Here is a 27,151-nt window from a genome sequence, read left to right on the forward strand (position 1 = left end):
GTGTAATACTATATAAAACAGGTGTAATAATATACAGAACCATAGGAAAGATAAACTGTATCGTTATTGAACGTTTCTAATCTCGGTTTTAACAAAGTTTAAAGTACCCAGATCTTGGCAATGGAGGGAGAAATTAAGAGAAACAACGATACTTTTACAGTATTAGTGGATGTAGTGGAAAAATCTGAAGGAGGAATGCCAATAAGATGGAAGGAATTGTGAGAAGAATGGTTACAGATGAATAATTTTACAATATCTACAATAGTAAAAGCAAACCAATTACGTTCTTCTTTCTTCGTTTGGGTCATCTAAGGACCACGCACCAATTTCAATGCTTCCTTCGTTGTTGTTCTTTCTTTTTCCTCCAGTATTCTTTCATCTTTTCACTATGTATCCTGTTTCTCTCCTCGAACCATTTTGATCCTGTCTTCTTCTCCCTCCTGCCTTGGAATCTTTCCATTTTTAACACTTTCCTCCTGAAAATCTCTCTTTCTGTTGCATCTTTTCCACTTATGTTGTTTCTTTCCAAATCTTTCCTAACTTCTTGAATCCAGGATATAGTTGACTTCTTGTCCCAAAGATATTTAAAAATCTGTTTGGTTATCTGTTGCTGTTCATGTATAGGTCTCCAAAAAATAGCAGTCGTCGCTTTCGTAGTGTTTCATTTATGTTTTCTAAGTTGCAATAAACTTCTTCGTTACTCGTTAATTTTCCTACCTCTGTTTCTTTTGGTGGCCTAAGTATTTTTCGAATGATTATTCTTTCTAGGACTTCAAGTTTGTGTAATTTGTAATTCAGTACTAAACATTCGCTTGCATAAAGACATTCTGGTTTTACTACTGTGTTGTAGTGCTGTATCTTCAAATTTTTAGACAGACACCTTTTGTTGTGGACATTTCTAGTTATTCCATAAGCGGTATCCATTTTATGTAATCTTTCTTCTGCAGCGAATTTTTCTAAGCCATTTTCGTGGATAATTTCTTCCAAATATTTAAATTTATTTACCCTCTTTATCTGGCCAATATCTGTTGCTAGGGATTCAGGAGCTTTTTTTATATTTTTCAATAATTTTGTTTTTTCTTCAGATATTCTTAAACCTGCTTTCTTGGCTACTTCTTCTAAGAGATTTTTATTCCAGAATTTGTTAGGTTTTCAGAAAGAATGGCAAAATCATCCGCAAATGCTAAACAGAGAATTCCAATATCTTAGTTTTTAGTTCCCAGTCTGATTGGTGATAGCTTCTGCTCTTTTAGTTTTTGTTTCCATTCTCTTACTATTTTCTCTAGTATGCAGTTGAAGAGGAGTGGAGACAGGCCATCACCTTGCCTTACACCTGTTTTCATGTTGAATGCCTTCGATATTTCACCCCGAAACTTACATGAGTTCAACGTCTCACCATAATTTTAATACGTCTGTCGAAGACACAATCAGTGATTGAAAGAAAGTTTTGTTTTAGAAATAAACAGTCCTATTGATAAAACGAAGACTTAGAACGATTAAAGCAGTTCACAATACTTAACGTAGAAGTGAGATTAATGTGTCTGAAAACAAAACGTATGTGATGGATCTTTCAATCCGGGGGGGGGGGGGAGGGGGGGGGCGGCGAACAATAAACCTAAAATAAAAAATGAGGTAAATACAAAAGAATAAATAAAATACGCACACCATGATTGGTGTATGATCCTAGTGCTCTCAAAAGCGATGGTGACCAGTGATCATGTGCTAATGTGCTTCGGCACCCTGTAAATATAGCACTAAAATTATGCCATTTCTCTTCAGATGTAAGCCAGAAGTCACAAAAATTATGCCATTTCTCTTCAAATTAATTCTGGCATGCAAACAAAACAGACGAAAACATGTTTTGAAGTGCTCTCTTCACGATAAACAGAAACTAGTGTAGAGCGCTGAAATGATTGTCAGCTGCACTACGATCAACTGAGAGAAGGAACGCAGCTGTCTGTTTTCGACTGTACGTGTCCTAATGTGAAATTATCTCTGCTGGCACTGAAGGTGCTATGTTGCTCACAGTGCCAGGTCAGTATTTTTATTGTGTGAACAACACAGTGAATTTTGTAGATGATGTCCTAAAAAGGTTCTTTTACAGAGGTTCTTTGGAGTAAGTGAGAGTTAAAGGGTTAGGCAGACCTACTCCAAATTTAAATCTAAAAAGAGGCAACATGTGGGACAGGAACTAGCGATTTGTCTTATGCTATGTGAGTAGAAGAGGACAGGTAGATGCTCCCTCAATTTCCTGCAATACTTTGCTGAGTAGGCCTAGGAAAAGGTAAAATGCTGTCTAAATATTTACTAATAAGTATGAAGGATATTTTAGTCGCACTCCACGTATTGGTCCCGTCGTGCAGTGGCCAAGTGCATAGACTAACAGTCTGTCCATGTGGGTTTGAGTCCTTCTGCTACCGTCTTTCTTTTTTTCATTCTATTATCTATTACTCACACTGTTACGTTATTAACTATAAAAATTTACTACATTTGAGCAGTTCAGTATAAAAACATAAGAGTAATGCGCAAGATTGTAACTCAAAAGCCTGTAGGTAGTGGTAAATAAAGCGAGTATACAACGAAATTCACTACGAAACTCTACGAAAAGTGATGAATGTGCAGATGTAATCTTCACAATGCACATTTTTGCCTTCCACGTTTGTTATTCGGGAACAGTGATGCGTGAGGTACAGGTGGAGTGAAATATCTAGGACATATTAATGCATTAATAAAAATCATAATGGAAATCATAAACATATAAACAACGTATCTCAGCTGAATTCAGTAGGTAAAGTTAATATCGCAACAATATTAAGTCACACCCACCGTGACGACATATTGAAAAGTAGTCTGTTTATTTTTGTAATATTATAGCACATTGGCAAATTTTTGCGTCGGCTGCCCCTGCTCGAAATATTGCGAGAATAAAATAATCAAACATGTGGTTAAAAATTTAAAAGTCTTCATATTCAATAATAATAATTTTTTTCTAGAAGTCACTCTTGTGCATATTCACACATATTCAAGCATTGTCTGTAATGTGAACATTGCTGCAGTATGAAAGATATACAGAGCAAAACACAAGAACAATGCTTCAGAAAGAATAGATATAGGTTTTTATTGTGCTCAGGAAGTTGTATGATCCAGTCTTTCTGACAATATACAGGGTGGTCCATTGATAGTGACCGGGCCAAATATCTCACGAAATAAGCATCAAACGAAAAACTACAAAGAACGAAACTCGTCTAGCTAGAAGGGGGAAACCGATGGCGCTACGTTTGGCCCGCTAAATGGCTCTGCCATAGGTCAAATGGATATCAACTGCGTTGTTTTAAATAGGAACCCGCATTTTTATTACATATTCGTGTAGTACGTAAAGAAATATGAATGTTTTAGTTGGACCACTTGTTTCGCTTTGTGATAGATGGCGCTGTAAAAGTCACAAACGTATGGATCATAATTTTAGACGAACAGTTGGTAACGGGTAGGTTTTTTTAATTAAAATGCAGAACGTAGGTACGTTTGAACATTTTATTTCAGTTGTTGCAATGTGATACATGTACCTTTGTGAACTTATCATTTCTGAGAACGCATGCTTTTACAGCGTGATTACCTGTAAATACCACATTAATGCAATAAATTCTCAAAATGATGTCGGTCAACCTCAATGCATTTGGAAATACGTGTAACGACATTCCTCTCAACAGCGAGGAGTTCACCTACCGTAATGTTTGCACATGCATTGACAATGCGCTGACGCATATTGTCAGGCGTCGTCGGTGGATCACGATAACAAATATCCTTCAACTTTCCCCACGGAAAGAAATCCGGGGATGTCAGATCCGGTGAACGTGCGCGCCATGGTATGGTGCTTCGACGACTAATCCACCTGTCATGAAACATGCTATTCAATACCGCTTCAACCGCACGTGATATATGTGCCGGACATCCATCATGTTGGAAGTACATAGCCACTCTGTCACGCAGTGAGACATCTTGTAGTAACATCGGTAGAACATTACATAGGAAATCAGCATACATTGCACCATTTAGATTGCCATCGATAAAATGGGGGCCAATTATCCTTCCTCCCATGATGCCGCACTATACATTAACGCGCCAAGGTCGCTGATGTTCCACTTGTCGCAACCATCGTGGATTTTCCGTTGCCCAATAGTGCATATTGTGCCGGTTTACGTTACCGATGTTGGTGAATGACGCTTCGTCGCTAAATAGAACGCGTACAAAATATCTGTCATCGTCCCGTAATTTCTCTTGTGCCCAGTGGCAGAACTGTACACGACGTTCAAAGTCGTCACCATGCAATTCCTGGTGCATAGAAATACGGTACGGGTGCAGTCGATGTTGACGTAGCATTCCCAACACCGACGTTTTTGAGATTCCCGATTCTCGCGCAGTTTGTCTGCTACTGATGTGCGGATTAACCGCGACAGCAACTAAAACATCTACTTGGGGACCATCATTTATTACAGATCGTGGTTGACCTTTCACATGTGGCTGAACACTTCCTGTTTCCTTAAATAACGTAACTATCCGGCGAACGGTCCGGACACTTGGATGATGCCGTCCAGGATACCGAGCGGCATAAATGGTTCAAATGGCTCTGAGCACTATGCGACTTAACTTCTGAGGTCATCAGTCGCCTAGAATTTAGAACTAATTAAACCTAACTAACCTAAGGACATCACACACATCCATGCCCGAGGCAGGATTCGAACCTGCGACCGTAGCGGTCGCTCGGCTCCAGACTGTAGCGCCTAGAACCGCACGGCCACTCCAGCCGGCGAGCGGCATACATAGCACACGGTATATTAAAATCGACACACAGACGTAACGAGGTTTCGTGAAAGTGCCTTATAAAGACGCATTAAAAGTAATACAGTTAGTTACGTATTTTCTTAGAAGACGACAAAGTTTTTGCTATTGCAGTTCGTAGCCACGAGGTATACAGGGCACCCAATCTAACTTTACGACAACATTGCGTGATCTGTCAGAAAAAGAACGCTACACTACAAAATACTGTGGGAATAACAGCTGGAGTCAGTAGCGAGAAACAAAGTGTAGTTTAAAAGTGAGACCGCACAGAGGGGAAACGCGCTGCAGCAGAACGGCGCGGCACTACGCGGCTCTATGTACAGGGTGTCCCACTCAAACCTCCCTGATTTCAAAGACCCAGGAAAAAAAAACACAGTAGATACGACAGTGAAAAATGCACCACATTTTAGAGCATCTCAAAGAATTTATTTATTTGTCATCAATACACCTCTACATGTGAACCATTTGTAGCACAAAGAATATAGAGTCTATATTCAATTTCTTACCAAGTTCTTTGCAACATTTCCTCTGTTATTGTTGGAATCGCATTCGTGATATGATGTCGCAACGTAGGAATATCGTCCACTTTGGTCACGTACACGCGGTCCATCATGAATCCCCACAGGAAGAAATCAAGCGGCGTAATGTCGGGTGAACGTGGTGGCCAGGCAATGCGTCCTCCGCGGTCGAAAGAATGGCTGGGAAATTTCCTATCCAGGAACTTGCGAACAGCCGTTGACCAATGCGGCAGAGCTCCATCTTGTTGAAAAATGATGGTGGGTGGCACGTCTTGTATCTGAGAGTACACAAACTGCTCCAACATGTCCAGATACACTGACCCATTCACTGTTTGTTCCGCAAAGAAGAACGGTCCAACAATACTGTCGTGCATTAGTCCGCACCAGACGTTTAGTTTAGGGCTATCATGAACATGTTCAATGACAACATGCTGATTTTGCGATATCCGCGGCAAATTGTTGTTGGCGTGGTTTGTCGTTCAGCGTCAGATGTTGCAGAATTCGCACTTTGTAAGCAGACATACGAAGACACTGGTGAACCACACTATGCAATGTTGATCGAGGTACATGAAGTTGCCGGGATGCTTGACAAATTGACTTACGTGGACTTCTGAGAAACGTTTGTCTGATGTCCTCCACTGTCTCTTCTGAAACTCCGTAACGTGCACCGCCGGAATGTTTCAGAACACTTCCTGTTTCCAGAAACATCCTACACCATTCCTTAATTGTTTTCACATCAGGTGGATCACGGTCATACACACGACGATAATTTCATTGCACAGTAATAGGCGAAATTGTTTCTGTAAACCACACTAACGCTTGCGCGCGCTGTTGTGGAGTCGCCATTTTCACTTCATGCAACCACGCTGCACTCTGGCGACGATACTTGGCACCTCTGACGCGGAAATATAAATTCTTTCAGATGCTCTACAATGTGATGCATTTCTCTTTGTCGTACCTACTGTGGTTTTTCTCTCCTGGATCCGTGAAATCAGGGAGGTATGAGTGGCACACCCCTGTAGTATACCGCACTTGAACTGCAGCAGCATGACAATATGCTTCAAATGGCTCTGAGCACTATGGGACTCAACTGCTGGGGTCATTAGTCCCCTAGAACTTAGAACTAGTTAAACCTAACTAACCCAAGGACATCACAAACATCCATGCCCGAGGCAGGATTCGAACCTGAGACCATAGCGGTCTTGCGGTTCCAGACTGCAGCGCCTTTAACCGCACGGCCACTTCGGCCGGCTAGCAGCATGACAATATGTAGTAAATATTGTACTACATTTTGAGCTTTCATCACGTCCAGTCTTTCTCTTTGACTGTGTAAAGCAAGTATAGATGCCACAAAGAATAAGTCCGACTGCACTGGGGGTGGGGGGTCGCGGTGTGAATGGAACAACAAGATATCCATTAGAAATAGCACACCAGCAGTGTTACAAAGCAATTTTTAACGCAATTAGTATGGTATTTCTTCACATCGCCATTCTTTAAAAACTGTTGCTGAAACTGATGAAGAAAAATCTAAACGACAAGATTGGCCTTTGCGGTGGGTAGAGACGTGTGAGGAGAAATGCTTACGTAATCGCCTCTCAGTGCTACTAACGGAAACTGCAACGTTTAACTTCACCACCCAATTTTGACACTACAATTGCTAGGTCGCCGGCGTTTGCAGAAATGAAAAAACGGGGAAGTCGACATGAAGTGTTCCAGACAAATCCGATATGTGACGAAACCTAACGACAAACCCATGGGAGACCTTTCATTGTGCCACTTACCTGCAGTCAGCGTTGCTGGCAAAGTGGTTATCGCCAACCGTGAACGTGCATCGTTTTCCTTTCTGTTCTTGCTCTAATGGGGATACACATGCCGCTAGTCTTTTGATGTGCTGAGTATCTCATAATAAATCAATACTTAAATACACAACTCTAAAACTGGAATATACATACAATGTCCCGGCGATTTTTTTTTTTGCCTATACGTCGATATTTCTTCCGTCGATATACCGACTTTACTATAATTTATTTCAATATATCGAGAGCCCATATATATACTTCCTTATATATCGATATATCTGATTCCCGATATTTTTAAAAATACCAACAGTCCTAGTAGAGAACGTGATTCTTACCACTTGTGTCTTCCACAATTTTCTCAGACTCGATACAGTGTTGTTTGACAATGAAGAGATACAATGAAGCGACCTTCCTTATAAGGGAAGCAATTTTCTGTATAATGCTATCCAGAAACGGGATAGACCCAAAGATTATTTCAGTTCCCCACAAGCTAGTTTGGTCTAGCAAAACGAGTGGCAGGCAGGGGATATCGAAGAGAAATAATCGGTATTATACAGGGTGATTCAAAAAGAATACCACAACTTTAAAAATGTGTATTTAATGAAAGAAACATAATATAACCTTCTGTTATAAATCATTACAAAGAGTATTTAAAAAGTTTTTGTTTCACAAGTTCAGAGATGTTCAATATGTGCCCCTCCAGACACTCGAGCAATATCAACCCGATACTCCAACTCGTTCCACACTCTCTGTAGCGTATCAGGCGTAACAGTTTGGATAGCTGCTGTTATTTCTCATTTCAATTCATCAATGGTGGCTGGGAGAGGTGGCCGAAACACCATATCCTTAACATACCCCCATAAGAAAAAATCGCAGGGGTTAAGATCAGGGCTTCTTGGAGGCCAGTGATGAAGTGCTCTGTCACGGGCTGCCTGGTGGCCGATCCATCGCCTCGGGTAGTTGACGTTCTGGTTTCATAACTAACCTTTTTCGTAGGACTCTCCATACAGTTGATTGTGGAATTTGCAGCTCTCTGCTAGCTCTGCGAGTCGATTTTCCTGGGCTGCGAACAAATGCTTGCTGGATGCGTGCTACATTTTCATCACTCGTTCTCGGCCGTCCAGAACTTTTCCCTTTGCACAAACACCCATTCTCTGTAAACTGTTTATACCAACGTTTAATACACCACCTATCAGGAGGTTTAACACCATACTTCGTTCGAAATGCACGCTGAACAACTGTCGTCGATTCACTTCTGCCGTACTCAATAACACAAAAAGCTTTCTGTTGAGCGGTCGCCATCTTAGCATCAACTGACGCTGACGCCTAGTCAACAGCGCCTCAAGCGAACAAATGTACAACTAAATGAAACTTTATAGCTCCCTTAATTCGCCGACAGACAGTGCTTAGCTCTGCCTTTTGTCGTTGCAGAGTTTTAAATTCCTAAAGTTGTGGTATTCTTTTTGAATCACACTGTATGTAATAATTATGTAGTCAATAAAAATGAAGACTTAATCTGTTTGAAAAAATTTAAAAAATGTAGAATTTGTAGGTATTCGTACGTTATCCTTACTCCCATTTACTCTGCAATTTCTTTGTAAATGCTGCTTTGTCTGATACTGCTCGTATGCAATGTTTATTTTGGATATCATATAACTCTGGATATACATTTACACATACAATTAACTTTTTCTCCTTTAACAACACATTGGTAAACAAACTATAGTTTCGCACCACAAAAGAGCTACGATTTGAATGACGTGCAGTATCGCGAGACTTGCTACGCCCCACGAGCGACAACTGAACTACGCGACGCCACACGGCGCGTCATAGCTAACCAGTTGGTCAACTTTGCCTCGCGGAGCTGCGCCGCGTAGTTGCGCTGCCGCGTAGTGCGGTCTGTGTCACACAGTTTAATACAGATGGTCACAGTACACCAATATCGATAATTTGTGAGAGGTGCAAATGGGCCTGAAAATGGCGTATTGAATTGCCAGAACTGGTAGCGAAAACAAAATCGGTATTACATGTAATAATTATGTAGTCAATAAAAATGAAGACTGAGTCACTTTACCGAGTCAAAACGAATCCACATTTTATATCTACACCTGATAAAATTCAGTCTTGTGGGAATGACATAAAATGACTGCCGAACATAACCGAATGCATTCCTCGCCGACTGTGGCCGAGTTCTGCCGAGTGGAACCTAGAAGTACAACACATTTTCTGGCACCGAGCGAGGTGGTGCAGTGGTTAGCAAACTGGACTCGCATTCGAGAGGACGACGGTTAAATCCCGCGTCCGGCCATCCCGATTTAGGTTTTCCGTGATTTCCCTAAATCGCTCCAGGCAAATTCCTGGATGGTTTCTTTGAAAGGACATGGCCAACTTCTTTCCCCTTCCTTCCCTAATCCGATGAGACCGATGACCTCGCTGTCTGGTCTCCCCCCCCCCCCCCAAAAACAACCAACCAACCATTTTCTGGCAGCAAGACCTATGTACTGGGTACGCCATTGTAGCCCAGGCTTAGTTAGTCAAATGCTTCTTCCATGCCAGTCTTCCCTCTCACTCATCGTCTCGGCTGAAACAGCTCGTCAAATCAGCATTATGTTCAAATAGACAGGACAGGTCAAAGTCGCAACCTGAATTATGAAGGACTAGAGCTTTTTCAGCGTTTTTCAGCATTTTTCTTCACACACAAAGAAAGAAAATATGTTATGTGGACATGTGTCCGGAAACGCTTACTTTCCATGTTAGAGCTCATTTTATTACTTCTCTTCAAATCACATTAATCATGGAATGGAAACACACAGCAACAGAACGTACCAGCGTGACTTCAAACACTTTGTTACAGGAAATGTTCAAAATATCCTCCGTTAGCGAGGATACATGCATCCACCCTCCGTCGCATGGAATCACTGATGCGCTGATGCAGCCCTGGAGAATGGCGTATTGTATCACAGCCGTCCACAATACAAGCACGAAGAATCTCTACATTTGGTACCGGGGTTGCGTAGACAAGAGCTTTCAAATGCCCCCATAAATGAAGGTCAAGAGGGTTGAGGTCAGGAGAGCGTGGAGGCCATGGAATTAGTCCGCCTCTACCAATCGATCGGTCACTGAATCTGTTGTTGAGAAGCGTACGAACACTTCGACTGAAATGTGCAGGAACTCCATCGTGCATGAACTACATGTTGTGTCGTACTTGTAAAGGCACATGTTCTAGCAGCACAGGTAGAGTATCCCGTATGAAATCATGATAACGTGCTCCATTGAGCGTAGGTGGAAGAACATGGGGCCCAATCAAGACATCACCAATAATGCCTGACCAAACGTTCACAGAAAATCTGTGTTGATGACGTGATTGCACAATTGCGTGCGGATTCTCGTCAGCCCACACATGTTGATTGTGAAAATTTACAATTTGATCACGTTGGAATGAAGCCTCATCCGTAAAGAGAACATTTGCACTGAAATGAGGATTGACACATTGTTGGATGAACCATTCGCAGAAGTGTACCCGTGGAGGCCAATCAGCTGCTGATAGCGCTTGCACACGCTGTACATGGTACGGAAACAACTGGTTCTCCCGTAGCACTCTCCATACAGTGACGTGGTCAACGTTACCTTGTACAGCAGCAACTTCTCTGACGCTGACATTAGGGTTATCGTCAACAGCACGAAGAATTGCGTCGTCCATTGCTGGTGTCCTCGTTCTAGGTCTTCCCTAGTCGCGAGTCATAGGCTGGAATGTTCCGTGCTCCCTAAGACGCCGATCAATTGCTTCGAACGTCTTCCTGTCGGAACACCTTCGTTCTGGAAATCTGTCTACTAAAGAAAGTTTTCGAAAGACGTGGTGGAAAATTCGACCTGGACGATATCTATCAACAAGCAGTTTTGGCAAATGGACGCATCACATTCGACTGGCATAACCCATGGCCTAATGACAGAATCCACACATACTTCCCATAAATAATTACATGACGAAAATCACCATTGGCCAGCTTAACACTCATAACAGCAGACTAGTGATGCAGGAGCTACGTAAGGAAGTGGAGGAGAGGAGACTAGATGTGGTCTGTCTGCAAGAGCCGTACTCCCTAAATGGGAAAATAGCTTTCACAGCTGCGACCTGGCAAGTTGTAAGCAGAGGGGAAGACCCAAGATCGGCAATTTTAAAAACCAATAAACTTCTAAGGGCCACAGTATTAACACAGTTTACAACTAGCCACTGCAACGTCGTGGAGCTGCAGTCTCCATCAGTAGCAACTGTCTTCATTAACATGTATTTCCAGTATGGTGATGACATTGAGAGACATTTGGCACACCTTACCACAGTTATCACGGCGTTGCGGGGGCAGAAAACAATTATAACAGCAGATATAAACGCCAAATCCCCCCTATGGTACAGCGGCACCAGGGACCCTAATGGAGAGAAGGCAGAAGAGGCCATCATGGCCTTGCAGCTGGTGGTGGCAAAAAAGCCGAGCAACCCTCCAACCTACGTGGCGGGAGGTGGCCAAGGCACAAACTTTGATGTGACCCTGGCTACGCCTAATGCTGTGCATCTCATTCAACAGTCTAAAGTAGTAGGGAATGCCACCACTAGCGATCACAATCTCACCACCTTCAGTATAGGAGACAAGGAGAGCCGCTGGGCCATGGGGTGGGAGGTACAATACAAATACAAAAGAGCCGATTGGGAAAGACTTGCTAGGGAGTGCGACATTCCTGCACTGCCAGAAGATGACGGACATCTGGACATTGACGTAGACAACAGAGCCGAGGAACTGGTGAAAGTAATAACTCGAGCGGTGAAAGCCGCTGTACCTACTAGGAGGAAGGCCATGGCGGCCTCTCCGTCATCATGGTCAGCTGAACTGGAGGAGATGCGCCGGTCTGTTTGAAGGCTCAGGAGGCACTACCAGCGCAGTGTCGTCTGGCTAGAAAGACAAAGATGGCTGCAGCTATACTGGGAAGCTACAGACAATTTCCAAAAACAACTATGCGAAGTAAGATCAAAAAGTTGGGAACACTTTGTTCTGAACCAACTAGCTTTAGACCCATGGGGAGTCCCCTACAAGCTTGTCCAAGAGAAAATCCGCTCTCCGATGGAGCTCTCAACCGTCAGGCATGGGGACGGGATGACGGAGTCTTGGCAGGAAACTGCTGAGGTTCTTCTCCAGTCCCTGCTGCCTGAAGACACTGCGGATGGAGAGACAGACGAACAACGGCAGCTGCGTGAGAACAACAATGTATATGGAAATGATACGGCAGTTTACCCATTCTCTGAAGAGGAGGTAGCTGCCCATATAAAATCCCTGAAGAGAGGGAAAGCCCCTGGGCCGGACGGCGTTGTGGCGGAGGTGGTGCAATTCCTGGCCCCCCAGATAGTCGCCCCTCTAACTCACCTGTAAATTAATGTCTCAGGCAGAAAAAGTTCCCTCGAATCTGGAAGAGGGCAAATGTCGTAATCAGCAAGAAAGGAGCTGACAAAGACCCAGCAGAAATAAAATCTTACAGACCAATCTGCCTGCTTGATCTACTTGGGAAGGTTCTGGAGAGACTTCTGGCTGACAGACTGGCTGTGCACCGAGTGATGTGCGGGATGAGCAGCAGGCAGTTAGGCTTCAGGCCTGGGTGATCGGCATCTGATGCAATTGCCCTGGCGGCCGAGGTCTGCGGCTCTATCCCATACAAGTACGTTGTCGGCATCATGGTGGACATAAGTGGCGCCTTCGACAACCTGTGGTGGCCGTTATATGGGTGTCTGAGGAGTTATTGAGAGGATTGGGAGGTCTGGCTATCATCCCCTGGCACAAGAGTAAGAAAAACTATCAAACTATCACAAAAGGATGTCCCCAGGGCTCCGTACTGGGTCCCCTGTTTTGGGACATCCACATGGAACCCTTACTAGATAAACTACAGCAAAGTGATGAAGTGCTAGAGGTGATAGCCTACGCAGATGACCTCCTCCTACTGGTCGGCGGCCGTAGCCGAGAAGACATAGAGCCCAAGATAGAAAGAGCAATAGAAATACCACAACTTTGGTGCCGAAAAACAAAGATGAAGATTTCACCAGCCAAGTCCACATACCTTCTTCTAAAGGGACAACTAGTTCGCAATCCAACTGTCAGGATAGAGGGCTCACCAGTTCTCCAGGGACGTGAGACTCGCTATCTCGGTATCATCATTGATGAAAGGTGGTCCTTCGGCAGGCACATCGAAATCGTAACTCAAAGAGCCCTACAAGTACTCAACAACCTCATCTCCATTGGACACAAACGATTTCATCTCCCACCACATCTCATAAAACTTTACCACAATAGCATACTCACCTCAATAGTGGGTTACAGCTCGGGAGTCTGGGCACACAGGCTCACGAGGGTGGTGCCCGCCATGACAGTGAGAAGAGTGCAGAGAAATATGATTATGAGATCAGTGGGGGCATACAGGACTACACCAGGAGGAGCCCTGTTAGTCATAATGGGGTTCTGCCCCTTGGATATCAAAATTCGGGAGCAGGCCGCTTCGTACTGGGCTAAGAAGGGGAATTTGGAGAAAACAGAGGAAATTGTAGGCAGTAGGACTGAGAACAAAGTTGAGATTAGGCTAAGAGGGGATCAGCTATGGCAACAATCGTGGGAAGGCGAAGAAACAGGGCGAAGAACCTTTGATTTCTTACCAGATGTTAGGGAAAGGATGGGAATGACATATTTCGAACCAACCCGGGGACTAACTCACTTTCTCACTGGACATGGACCCAACTCGACATACTTATGCCGATTCGGGAAAAAGGCGATACCTGCGTGTGACTGTGGTGTTCCGGAGGGTACTCCTGGCCATGTAGTCTACGAGTGCCCCCTTTTCAATGATGTGGCCTCGGTGTTACGTGACCAACTACCGCACAATGACACATATAGACTGCTCAGACAACATGACACTTTTCAGACTATTAATGAACTGGCTAACGCGGTATCACAGAAAGTCTTAAAGGACTATCTGAGAGAATTTAACTAGCACCTATAAGAGACTTACCTAAACACCGATAGAGTCCGGTACCCTATTCCCAAACCGCCTGGGCGCGGAAAGGGCGACTTCCTCAGTCTTGAATCCGCCGCGCCTCGGGACTTAGGGGGAGTGGGGTGCAACCTTACCGACCTGATTCGACCTTAGGATAAGTTTGGTTGTAGGACTTAGTTTTTAGACACTATCCTTAGGAATCTGCAGCGATCAACATCTTGGCCTGCCCAGTGTCAGGGGCGTGTTCACTGGGGTTAGCTCAATGAGCAAGGCTCTATAGTAGGTTTATATTTCAACTGACACATTTGTAACGCTGTAGGCCTTAGTGACTAGTCTATAGTTAGGTTACCCGCTTAGTAGTAAATTAACACATTAATTTGCCCATTGCATTTTCCTCATAGCTTACCTACCAACTAGTTACTAAAATATAACTTAGAATAGCTGAAACTTATACCACTGTATCATTATTTTCGGCCCACTAATCACATAAGGCAGTGGGCTAGATTGTATAATTAATAAGTTTTTCTGGAAATAAAGAATTAAAAAAAATCCGTCTCGATACAAACGTACCGCGCCACGGCTATTGCCCCGTGCTAACCCATACATCAAATGGGCATCTGCCAACTCCGCATTTGTAAACATTGCATTGACTGCAAAACCACGTTCGTGATGAACACTAACCTGTTGATGCTACGTACTGATGTGCTTGATGCTAGTACTGTAGAGCAATGAGTCGCATGTCAAAAAAAGCACCGAAGTCAACATTACCTTCCTTCAATTGGGCCAACTGGCCGAGAATCGAGGAAGTACAGTACATACTGACCAAACTAAAATGAGCTCTAACAGGGAAATGAAGGGTTTCCGGACACATGTCCACATAACATATTTTCTTTATTTGTGTGTGAGGAATGTTTCCTTGAAGTTTGGCCGTACCTTTTTGTAACACCCTCTATAAGATGATAGGTATGAAGCGGGAAGCATGTATATGATGTTAGCTCGGAGAGAAGTGTCGGCAGCTCTCCATCAGCTCTCTCCACACCGCGTCAGTCCGTGTGCTGCTTCCTCCGCTCCCCGAACTCCCAAGAGCAGAGGGTTAAACTAAGGTACGACAAACTTTACCGGTTTCTGTACGGCAGCCGCGCGGCAGTGGTCGTTGTGACTGGCAGAATGTGCGCAATGCTCAGTACTAAAAAGTTCAACCCAAGAATGCGACGGTCATCATTAACGGACTGGAAGTTGTGAGAAAGGATCGTCACTAGGCCGACAAGTGTACTTACCAGTCTGACAAGTAGTAACAAATATCGTCCCTGCCCTATTAACAGAAAAAAGAGCTCGTAACAAGCCGCGCGGGATTAGCCGAGCGGTCTCAGGCGCTGCAGTCATGGACTGTGTGGCTGATCCCGGCGGAGGTTCGAGTCCTCCCTCGGGCATGGGTGTGTGTGTCTGTCCTTAGGATAATTTAGGTTAAGTAGTGTGTAAGCTTAGGGACTGATGACCTTAGCAGTTAAGCCCCATAAGATTTCACACACATTCGAACATTTGAGCTCGTAACACAATGTTAACACTTGTAAGGTTGAGGAAAAAGGCTGTATCTATCTTCAAAATTTTTATGTTTAATATTTTTTCCTCCTTTCGGACTACAAGGAGGAAACATACTCTGAGACAGCGAGGCACTGAATCATTCTTCTCTTCCAGGAAGCAGCTGAACCGCAATCTTCCTGGTACTGACGCAGGGCTTCTGAGTGGTGAGGACCATTCGGCTTCTTTGTAATCTTCTTCGCCGCGCGGGGTTAGCCGAGCGGTCTAGGGCTCTGCAGTCATGGACTGTGCGGCTGGTCCCGGCAGAGGTTCGAGTCCTCCCTCGGGCATGGGTGTGTGTGTTTGTCCTTAGCATAATTGAGGTGAAGTAGTGTGTAAGCTTAGGGTCTGATGACCTTAGCAGTTAAGTCCCATAAGATTTCACACACATTTGAACATTTTTTTTGAATCTTCTTCTTTAGTGCCCGATGCCAACAGTGCAAAAATCAAGCACGCTCATGTAGTTTTCATTGCAGTCGTACATGCAAATGTGTTAGAATATTGTAGCTTCAGTGGATCAACGCCTATGAACACCCACGTTCGAGAGAAGTTGATGAAATTTGAGCGGGTCAAGTCACTTAATTCAAGTAACGGTCTTAGTCTCAGTACGACAGACAGCCAAAGTTGCAACATAGCTCTTTTTATTACATGATAATGCCTAGCTTCGGGCTTTTATTCATCATCAATTCTCAAATCATCCTGTGAAACGATAGTCTAAATACATGAAGTGCCCAACAGCCGATGCATGTCACAAAAATGCAATGTCTAACGTATTAAAACACGTACCATCCAGTCTGAATAAGTGTTACTCTACATGTCAAAAAATCATGACAAATATCCAAGTGATCATGAAACTTGATATAAACAGAAACTGACGGCTTAACCTCAGCCAGAATGAGGGAATTTTTCTCCAAGTGGCGCCCCTATCGGACGTTTAGGGAAGACTGTATTGTATAGCATAATCATCATCAATACATCAAAATAATGAAAATAATGGCCACAGGAGTGTGCAAATCATACCGCCAAGAAATTATACACAGTTTTGTTCCTACAGACTTCTTCAATCGAAACAGGAAGTCAATTTTTAGGCCTTGACGATATGTCACCGGGGCGACGGAACGGCCCCTGAACAGGCCAGGATTTTGAAAGCGAAGTTTGGAATACCGGGAACTTCCGATCTTTTCTTCGAGCTGAAATGGATAGTGGACAGAGATAGCTAGAAAATTATATGAAGACAGCTTCTTCAAGCGTTGCTTATAAACAGTACTTATTCGTGCTGAATTAGGTCAACCAGGATCACTAATTGGAGATGACCAAATAATGTTATTCTTATAGCCTATCCATTTGTAATAATTTTCTTTATAGTAATGCGCATTATTATCAAGACTGTCCAGAATTATGTTATTTCAATTTGTGTACAGGAAATAAAGCAGAAGATTTTGAAAAGAGTTAGCGAGAGCGACATCTACTCAATCGGGACTGATGAAACCATAGACACTGCTGGAATTTCCCAACTGAGCCTAGTTTTATGCTGCCCTTATTGCCAAAAAGTGCTTGATGACTTTATAGAATTCGTCTGCGCATTTGACAGCCTTGAGGATACTAAGAAAGGCGACAACAGTTCTTACCTTTCCGATGAAGAGGAATATGAAGTCGTTTGTGAAGAAGTTTCCAAAGAGAGGTCGGAGAGAACTCATTGTGGAGGCCAGTCTAATTAGCTTGATTATGAGATGAGCCTTACAGGAAAGGCTGTTGGTGGAATCGTCTTGAGGAAAATGTAGAAGACAGCGCTGCCAACAGATAAATTCATTGGCATCGCCATCGATAAATGCGCCGTCATGGTTTCCGAATTAGGAGGAACAGTTAAGGAAATCCATTTAGAGACCCCGAATGCAATGCACGCGTCGTGTTTCAATCATGAGATGAACAATTCACTGTCTTCTTCTAACAAAGCACCCCAAGTGAGAAATGCCGTTAGTACAATCAAAGATACAGGAGTCTGTTTTTAGAAACACCAAAAATACTGAATTTTACTGCTGTCAGAGTTTGGTGCTTCTCTGTTGTGTTTGTGTGAACACATGTTATTCAAAAATGGTTCAAATGGGACTGAACATCTATGGTCATCAGTCCCCTAGAACTTAGAACTACTTAAACCTAACTAACCTAAGGACATCACACACATCCATGCCCGAGGCAGGATTCGAACCTGCGACCGTAGCGGTCACGCGGTTCCAGACTGAAGCACCTAGAACCGCACGGCCACACCGGCCGGTGAACACATGTTGTTAGAGCGTCATGAAGCTGTGCAGCAGTTTGCTGAAGACTGAGATGTAGTGTTGGAGTGTTAGATCAAACAGCCGACTTGGGGAGACATAAAGGCGGCTAGCAAAGCATGCTGTGTATCCTTAGCGTTAAAGGGTATAATATTAAAATTTGTAAGACCACTGTTCATTCTGGATGTAGTGTTATCTTTGTCGCCCCCTCTAAGTAGTTCGTTGCAAGGAATGTCAAATGATCTGAAGCAGCCTTCTAGTGCCGCGTCATCTCTCAGGTCAGTTCTGGCCACTAACGTGAAAACACGGAAATGTCTTTCCAACATGACTGAAGCAGAGCAAAAAGGGGGACTGCTAGTCTCATAATTGTAATAATTTCCCGTCGTCGCTGCAATCATCAGACACATAGATCTAACGCCGCGCGTAGTGGCCGCGCGGTTACAGGCGCCATGTCACGGATTGCGCCGCCCCTCCCGATGGAGGTTCGAGTCCTCCCACGGGCATGGGTGTGTGCGTTGTTCTCAGCATAAGTTAATTTAAGTAGTGAGTATTGTGTAACTAGTTTCCTGCCTTATCTAGACAGGAGTGACACCACCAGCGGTCGACCAATGGTGTAAATGCCCAGATGATGACCCCTACGTCTGGTTGAAACCGGTTGGCGGTATAATAATAATAAATGCGATTAAGACTGTTTTTGAATAATTGATCTAGGGGACTGATGACCTCATATGGTAAGTCCCATAGTGCTTAGGGCCATTTGAACCATTTGGTAGCCAAATAAAGTACGTTTGGAAGCAAGATGGCTGAAAGGTTTTTCATTTGACATTCTGTTAATTACCGACGTGCGTCCACGGTCCACCAAAGTACTGTCTTTTTATACCTTGTATTCGCAATACTACAACTACCCGTATAAATGCGATACCGTTATCCCATGACTGTTGTCACCTCTGTACAAAAGCTTCAGATAACTGAAAAATTTTTTCACCCTTCCGCCCCCGCCGAAGTCCATCCCGGATACACTTATGCTCTCCCTCCCTCTCCCCCCCCCCCCCTCCCCGTCTGACTGTACGATATCAGCCCCACCCGAGTTCCTCAATAGGAGGTTGCTGGTTCTTACCCCCACAATATTTCTCTCCAGATAATGAGTAATATGTGCTCCAAGTTTGTTAGAAACCGGTACAAGTGTTGAGGAGGAGCTTTTAACCCGCGCGTTTGCTCATGTAAGGAAATGTCACATATCGTTAACATTTTTCACACTTATTTGTACACACATTTCCCCTGTATCTCTAGGGAATTTCGCCCTGCACATTCGTTTTCTCGCAGCTCAATGTTTATGACGTCATATATACTGACCTATGTGTTGTTTAATGATATAATTTTGCAGGTACTTTCAGATGGATACGTGAATACTGTCTGCAAAATATGCTGCGAATAGAGTTAACAGTAAGGAGATAAGCTGAAGCGTCATGCCTGATGTGGCAGTTTTACTTCACGAACACCGAAAATATAGTAAGCGATCAACTTTTTTCCTTTCATGAATTTGTGGTTGGTTTCAGTGCGGAAAAGTCTGAAGTTATATGTAACGTTTGCCGCAGGTCACTATTTCAGCCCCACTCCCACCCTTTTGAAAAGTAGGTGGTTATTACCCACTCAATGGTTTTTCCAGACAGTAAGTGATATTTGTACTAAGTCTGGTTGAAACCGATGCGGTGGTGTAGAAGGAGATACATATATACGTACGTACATACATACACTTTTATAACATGTATGGTTTTTGACGAATTCTACAATGGAGTGATGTAACTGAACAAAAAAAAAAAAAATATTATCGAAGTGACAGTCGAACCAGCAATCCAGCGATTATCACTGTCGAGCGCTAGGGAATTTTCTTCTGTTTTGGTTTTGTGGACCTCACGTCTCCCCTTATAGCCCACACTGTCTCTCTCCAAAAATCCCCTCTAAGCTCAGCTTCTCACACTATAGTCTTCAATGCTTTTCTTCCTTTAGTCTCATCTTCTTGTTATTTTTTCCTTATTCTTGAGATTATATTATTTCATTTTCAAAATGGAAAAAAGAAAAAATCCCTTCTTTGTGTTTAGGAAGATCTTTCCGGACCAGTAACGACCATTATCACTCTAAATGTTTCGTCGGCCGTCGGTGATTCAAAATTATATTCCTCGTCAAAGTACAGGAAGACAGATGATTATATACTTTTGGGACCGCTCAACGTATTTTCTGCATTCCAGACAGAGCCACGCGGCCCGTAGAAAACGGTCCTACTTAAAGGAAGCCGCTCGTAAAAGTTCAAAGTCGATTTTCTCGACAGTTTTTGAGAGCTGCATCGTATGCTAATTTTGTGGACTGGTGTACGACTTCAGTACTTTGCAATTCGGTTGCCTTGTGGTCCCCTTGTGAGAGGAAGAGGTATACTCGTACAGTGTCCTTTTAAAGTACTTAGTATCCGGTATCGGCAATCTTCTTAAGAGGGGTGTTCAGTACGTAATTCAGCACATTTTTTTCTCGGTCAGTTGTGGTTGAAAAAATGCAGAATTTGTTGTATGACATTGTGGAATATTCCCGCTTCAGCTCCTATAGCCTTATGAAGTGCCAATAGGCGGCGGCGCTTTACGTAGCCTGAAAAGCGGCATCTGTAACGAAGGTGCGTTCCAGACAGAGAGCTGTCATTGAGCTTCTTTTGGCGGAAAACCATTTCTTCGTAGATATTCGTAGGAGCGTACCTGGCTGTGAACAAAAACACGCTGAGTTGTTTGGCGAGACGTCTTTTATTATCGCAACAATGACGCGCAAAACTGTCCGATCTGCAGCGTGCTGGACGGCCAGACACATTGTGGCTACTACAGTGTAAAAGAAACCAACGTGTTCGCCACAAAAATGCAAACGAACTTTTTCTTCTCCATGATAACGCAAGGCATCACACAAATCCACGCATCCGAGACGAGTTCACAAAACTTCATTGGACTGCTCTTCCCCACCCATTCTACAGCACTGGTTTCGTACCTTCCGACTTCTATCTGTTTGGCCCAATGAAGGATACACTCTGCTAGAAGCAGTACGTGGATAGTGGGAAAGTTACTGATCCAGCAAGACGTTGGCTCCGACGTCGACCAGTACAGTGGTACCATGCGGACTTACAGGCCATCCCATTAAGGTAGAGTAAGGCCGTCGCATTGAACGGAGATTATGTTGAAAGATAGGTTTTTCTAACCAGAAGAGAGGGGGAATGATATGGTATACTGGAATCCTGAATAACACCAACCTGCTTTCAGAAAAATGTGTTGAAACTTCTTGCCAGATTAAAACTGTTTACCTGATCAAGACTCGAACTCGAGACATTTTACTTTCGCGGACAAGTCTTCTGTCGACTACGTTACGCAAGCGATGAATCAGGACTCGTCCTGAAAGGTTTATTTCCGGCTGTACATCGTCTCCTACCTTCCAAACTTCATTCTAAAATAGATGTTGCGTTGCTTATTCAACGCCAGCGTAGATTTGCGTCTCATATGATCAGGACTGAAGCAGACCAACACTTATGTTTACTTATGTTTTTAGTAGGTGTAGTCTAACAACTTCGTTTGCCACATATTCAATATGTCTGTCACTAGCATACAGCTGTTGGGTAGTCAGCTGAGCCCTATGAGCAGATGACAGAAGAGCCATTGTCGTCTGATTTTCTTCGACTCATCAGGATACGAAATGTTCAGCAATAGAAACAAGGGTTTTCAATTTTTTTAGAAAGACAAATACTAATGAGCTTGTTTGTGAGAACAGCTAAGCAGACTAGAGGAAGGAGCGAGAGAAGAAATAAAAACCGAAAAACATGAGGAATAATTAATACGAAGGTGAAGAGATTTCCTTGGGAGAAAAAAAGCAAAACTATTCACACAGATAGAAACATTAACTTTGTGAAATTAACCACATGCAACACAACACTACATTTAAGTCAAATGCACTCAATAGGAAACGGGAAAACAAGGAAATGTAAGCGTTTAACGCGTGTATCTATAAAACATCAAGTAAAATATTGTAATTCACCGAATAATGGTGCGAAATTAGATTTTGGTAAGAAGAAAGTAAGAATGACATCTCATCTCATTAGAAGAGAAATAAAAGTTTGAAATGTGTGTATCGAACAGAGAAGAGGAAAAATTCGGGAGGAGGATAAAGACTGAAATACGTATTACGGACTATAATCGAGAATTTATCTATGATGCTGGATAGTACAGGTGTGTAATGATGAAGACAGACTCAGTGTAGAACTTTTGTATGACACAATCATGCCACGGGAGTGACTAATGATCATAAAAAGTGTTTCGTACTGCCTCGTGGGCACTGAATTTAATTATGTTTAGAGGCTGAAATTAATACTGTAAATTTGAACATCTGACGTAGCTTGGGGCAATTCCGTTAATATTTTATATTCTCATTTACGCACCACAACGGAAAAAATGTTAATTTCTCTCTCTGTCTCGCATTGCTTTTTTTGTCTGTAGGAGCCAGACGAAATGGCTTTCGGAAATATATGTCATATCTGTAGCGGACCGTAATGTTACTACCATGCTTTATAACAACAAAATAAGAGTAATAATGCTTAATTAATGTGTTTATGATATTATTCAGTCCCTAAAGTATTGGTAGAGGTTGTATAGTTTTATTTTGAAATTTATCGGTAGTTGCTGCAGTACATACTATATTGAAGTAGATCGTTGTCGTTTTCTCCTCGTAGAATTTGTGACATGATATGTGTGACCTACACACTCAAGTGCAAGTTGATAGCTCTTTTAGGTGCTGATCAGAGGTAATTGCTGGTATGGTTGTGGAGTGAAATTTTTATATTATGTAGAGTGAAATGTTTTAACTAGCGAAAATATGTACTGTGATGGCGCAGTCAAAATGCCTAGCTCCTTGAAGAGGTACCTACATGACGTCCGTGGGTAACATAACATATTATTTTTACTGCTCACTTTTGAGCAATTAGTACTTTCTTTCTAACTGATGAGCTACCCCAGAAACTTATTGTGTACGACGTTATTGAGTATAAATGTGCAGAACACGTCAGAAGTTTGATAGGTATGCAAGATCAGCAATTATGCCAAGAGCAAAAGTAAATGAACTTAACTGTTTGAAAAGCTCAGTAATATGCTTTTCCAGTTCAAGATATCATCAATATATACACCCAAACATTTGGAGCAGTCTATCCTACTTAATGATTCCTGCTCATGTGCTACATCAGTGTTGTACAGAACTGAATGTGGCATGTTTTTTTCAAAATTTAGTAATAGTCCATTTTCAGAGAACCATTTAAACATTCTTTGGAAAGTACCGTTAACTAACTTTTCTGTTGTTTTCTCTCTAACGGGACTTATTGTAACACTAGAATCGTCTGTAAAAAGTATCAACATTGTTCGTTGAATGGTAAATGGATGTTCATTCACATATATAAGGAATAGGAGTGGACCCAAAATTAACCCTGTGGGATTCCCTTACTGATTTTACAACAGTGACTTAAATTTTCTACCTTTTTGACCTCATCTGAATTATTCAGCACAACGTTTTGCACTCTGTTTGTCAAGCATGATTCAAACCAGCTGTGTGTGAAGCCATAACTTGAGTTTTTCTACGGGAGTATTATTGTCGACACCATCAAAGACCTTGGAGAGATCACGAAACACACCAATTGGCGATATATTGCCGTTAAAGGCTTGTACTATTTAATGAGTAAATGTATAAATAGCATTCTCGGTCGAGCAACCTTTCTGGAATTCAAACTGTGATACACTAAGTATGTTGTTTCTTCTTAAGTGTTTGACTACTCTTGTACACAATACTCTTTCGAATATTTTGGAAAAGTAATTGTACTATTAATTAATTAAACTATAATTTGATTAGTGATTTTATGTGTATTGCAATGATGAACTATAGATACGAAATATATAGTAATGAATGCCCAGTTTAGCGATGCTGTCCATAACTTTTGCTGGCCATAATTACAGTTAATTCAGGAATAAGTCATTTGCGCCAAAATGACTGTTTCTGTGAACCAAGATTGAACCGTCTCTCTCGGGTGATAACACCAGACAAACACCACAGAAACTATGGCAGCAGTCATTAGAAGAAGTCAGTGTCTGGCATCCTTACAAAAGCAAGCAACGTGGCGATAACTGTACATATGAGAACAGTTAGGATGGCTATGGAAAATAGTACCCACTAAGCGGTCGATCATTCTCTTCGAAATCCAAGGTGCTAGATTACCCCCACAGCAAGTGCTCTGCCTCACTCCGTCGTGGTTTTGTCGTCTGCCCCAAGACGCATTCCAGTGACCACCAAATTGTTCTCTCGTTTGGGCGCCAGGTTGAGACAGTGTAGCTGAGTTATGAAGACATCAGAAGGGCCGATGACACACTGGGGTAACAATAAGTCATGAGATAGCGATATGCACACGTACAGATGGAGGTAGTATCGCATACACAAGGTTGTTGTTGTTGTTGTGGTCTTCAGTCCTGAGACTGGTTTGATGCAGCTCTCCATGCTACTCTATCCTGTGCAAGCTCCTTCATCTCCCAGTACCTACTGCAACCTACATCCTTCTGAATCTGCTTAGTGTATTCATCTCTTGGTCTCCCTCTACGATTTTTACCTTATACGCTGCCCTCCAATACTAAACTGGTGATCCCTTGATGCCTCAGAACATGTCCTACCAACCGATCCCTTCTTCTAGTCAAATTGTGCCACAAACTTCTCTTCTCCCCAATCCTATTCAATACTTCCTCATTAGTTATGTGATCTACCCATCTAATCTTCAGCATTATTCTGTAGCACCACATTTCAAAAGCTTCTATTCTCTTCTTGTCCAAGCTATTTATCGTCCATCTTTCACTTCCATGCATGGCTACACTCCATACAAATACTTTCAGAAATGACTTCCTGACACTTAAATCTATACTCGATGTTAACAAATTTCTCTTCTTCAGAAATGCTTTCCTTGCCATTGCCATTCTCCATTTTATATCCTCTCTACTTCGACCATCATCAGCTATTTTGCTCCCCAAATAGCAAAACTCTTTTACAACTTTAAGTGTCTCATTTCCTAATCTAATTCCCTCAGCATCACCCGACTTAATTCGACTACATTCCACTATCCTCGTTTTGCTTTTGTTGATGTTCGTCTTATATCCTCCTTTCAAGACACTATCCATTCCGTTCAACTCCTCTTCCAAGTCCTTTGCTGTCTGTGACAGAATTACAATGTCATCGGCGATCCTCAAAGTTTTTATTTCTTCTCCCTGGATTTCAATACCTACTCTAAATTTTTATTTCGTTTCCTTTGCTGCTTGCTCAGTATACAGATTGACTAACATCGGGGAGAGGCTACAACCCTGTCTCACTCCCTTCCCAACCACTGCTTCCCTTTCATGCCCCTCAACTCTTATAACTGCCATCTGGTTTCTGTACAAATTGTAAACAGCCATTCACTCCCTGTATTTTACCCCTGCCACCTTTAGAGTATTCCAGTCAACATTGTCAAAAGCTTTCTCTAAGTCTACAAATACTACAAATGTAGGTTTGCCCTTCCTTAATCCAGCTTCTAAGATAAGTCGTAGGGTCAGTATTGCTTCACGTGTTCCAACATTTCTACGGAATCCAAACTAATCTTTCCCGAGGTCGGCTTCTACTAGTTTTTCCATTCGTCTGTAAAGAATTCGCGTTAGTATTTTCCAGGTGTGACTTATTAAATTGATAGTTCGGTAATTTTCACATCTGTCAACACCTGCTTTCTTTGGGATTGGAATTATTATATTCTTCTTGAAGTCTGAGGGTATTTCGCCTGTTGCATACATCTTGCTCACCAGATGGTAGAGTTTTGTCAGGACTGGCTCTCCCAAGGCCGTCAGTAGTTCGAATGAAATGTTGTCTACTCCCGGGCCTTGTTTCGACTCAGGTCTTTCAGAGCTCTGCAAACTCTTCATGCAGTATCGTATCTCCCATTTCATCTTCATCTACATCCTCTTCCATTTCCATAATATTGTCCTCAAGTACATCGCCCTTGTATAGACCCTCTATATACTCCTTCCACCTTTCTGCTTTCCCTTCTTTGCTTAGAACTGGGTTTCCATCTGAGCTCTTGATGTTCATGCAAGTGGTTCTCTTATCTCCAAAGCTCTCCTTAATTTTTCTGTAGGCGGTATCTATCTTACCCCTAGTGAGATAAGTCTCTACATCCTTACATTTGTCGTCTAGCCATCCCTGCATAGCCATTTTGCACTTCCTGTCGATCTCATTTTTGAGACGTTTGCGTTCGTTTTTGCCTGCTTCATTTACTGCATTTTTATATTTTCTCCTTTCATCAACTAAATTCAATATATCTTCTGTTACCCAAGGATTCCTACTAGCCCTCGTCTTTTTACCTACGTGATCCTCTGCTGCCTTCACTACTTCATCCCTCAGAGCTACCCATTCTTCTTCTACTCTATTTCCTTCCCCCATTCCTGTCAATTGTTCCCTTATGCTCTCCCTGAAACTCTGTACAACCTCTGGTTTAGTCAATTTATCCAGGTCCCATCTCCTTAAATTCCCACCTTTTTGCAGTTTCTTCAGTTTTAATCTACAGATAATAAACAATAGATTGTGGTCAGAGTCCACATCTGCCCCTGGAAATGTCTTACAATTTAAAACCTGGTTCCTAAATCTCTGTCTTGCCATTATATAATCTATCTGATACCTTTTAGTATCTCCAGGGTTCTTCCCTGTATACAACCTTCTTTTATGATTCTTGAACCAAGTGTTAGCTATGATTAAGTTGTGCTCTGTGCAAAATTCTACCAGGCGGCTTCCTCTTTCATTTCTTAGCCCCAATCCATATTCACCTACTACGTTTCCTTCTCTCCCTTTTCCTACTACCGAATTCCGGTCACCCATGACTATTAAAATTTCGTCTTCCTTCACTACCTGAATAATTTCTTTTATTTCATCATACATTTCTTCAATTTCTTCGTCATATGCAGTTTCATCTTCATCTACATCCTCTTCCATTTCCATAATATTGTCCTCAAGTACATCGCCCTTGCCGTCGGTGGGGAGGCTTGCGTGCCTCAGCGATACAGATAGC

Source organism: Schistocerca piceifrons, chromosome 3 (genome assembly GCF_021461385.2).
Source record: "Schistocerca piceifrons isolate TAMUIC-IGC-003096 chromosome 3, iqSchPice1.1, whole genome shotgun sequence".
Classification (NCBI taxonomy): domain Eukaryota; kingdom Metazoa; phylum Arthropoda; class Insecta; order Orthoptera; family Acrididae; genus Schistocerca; species Schistocerca piceifrons.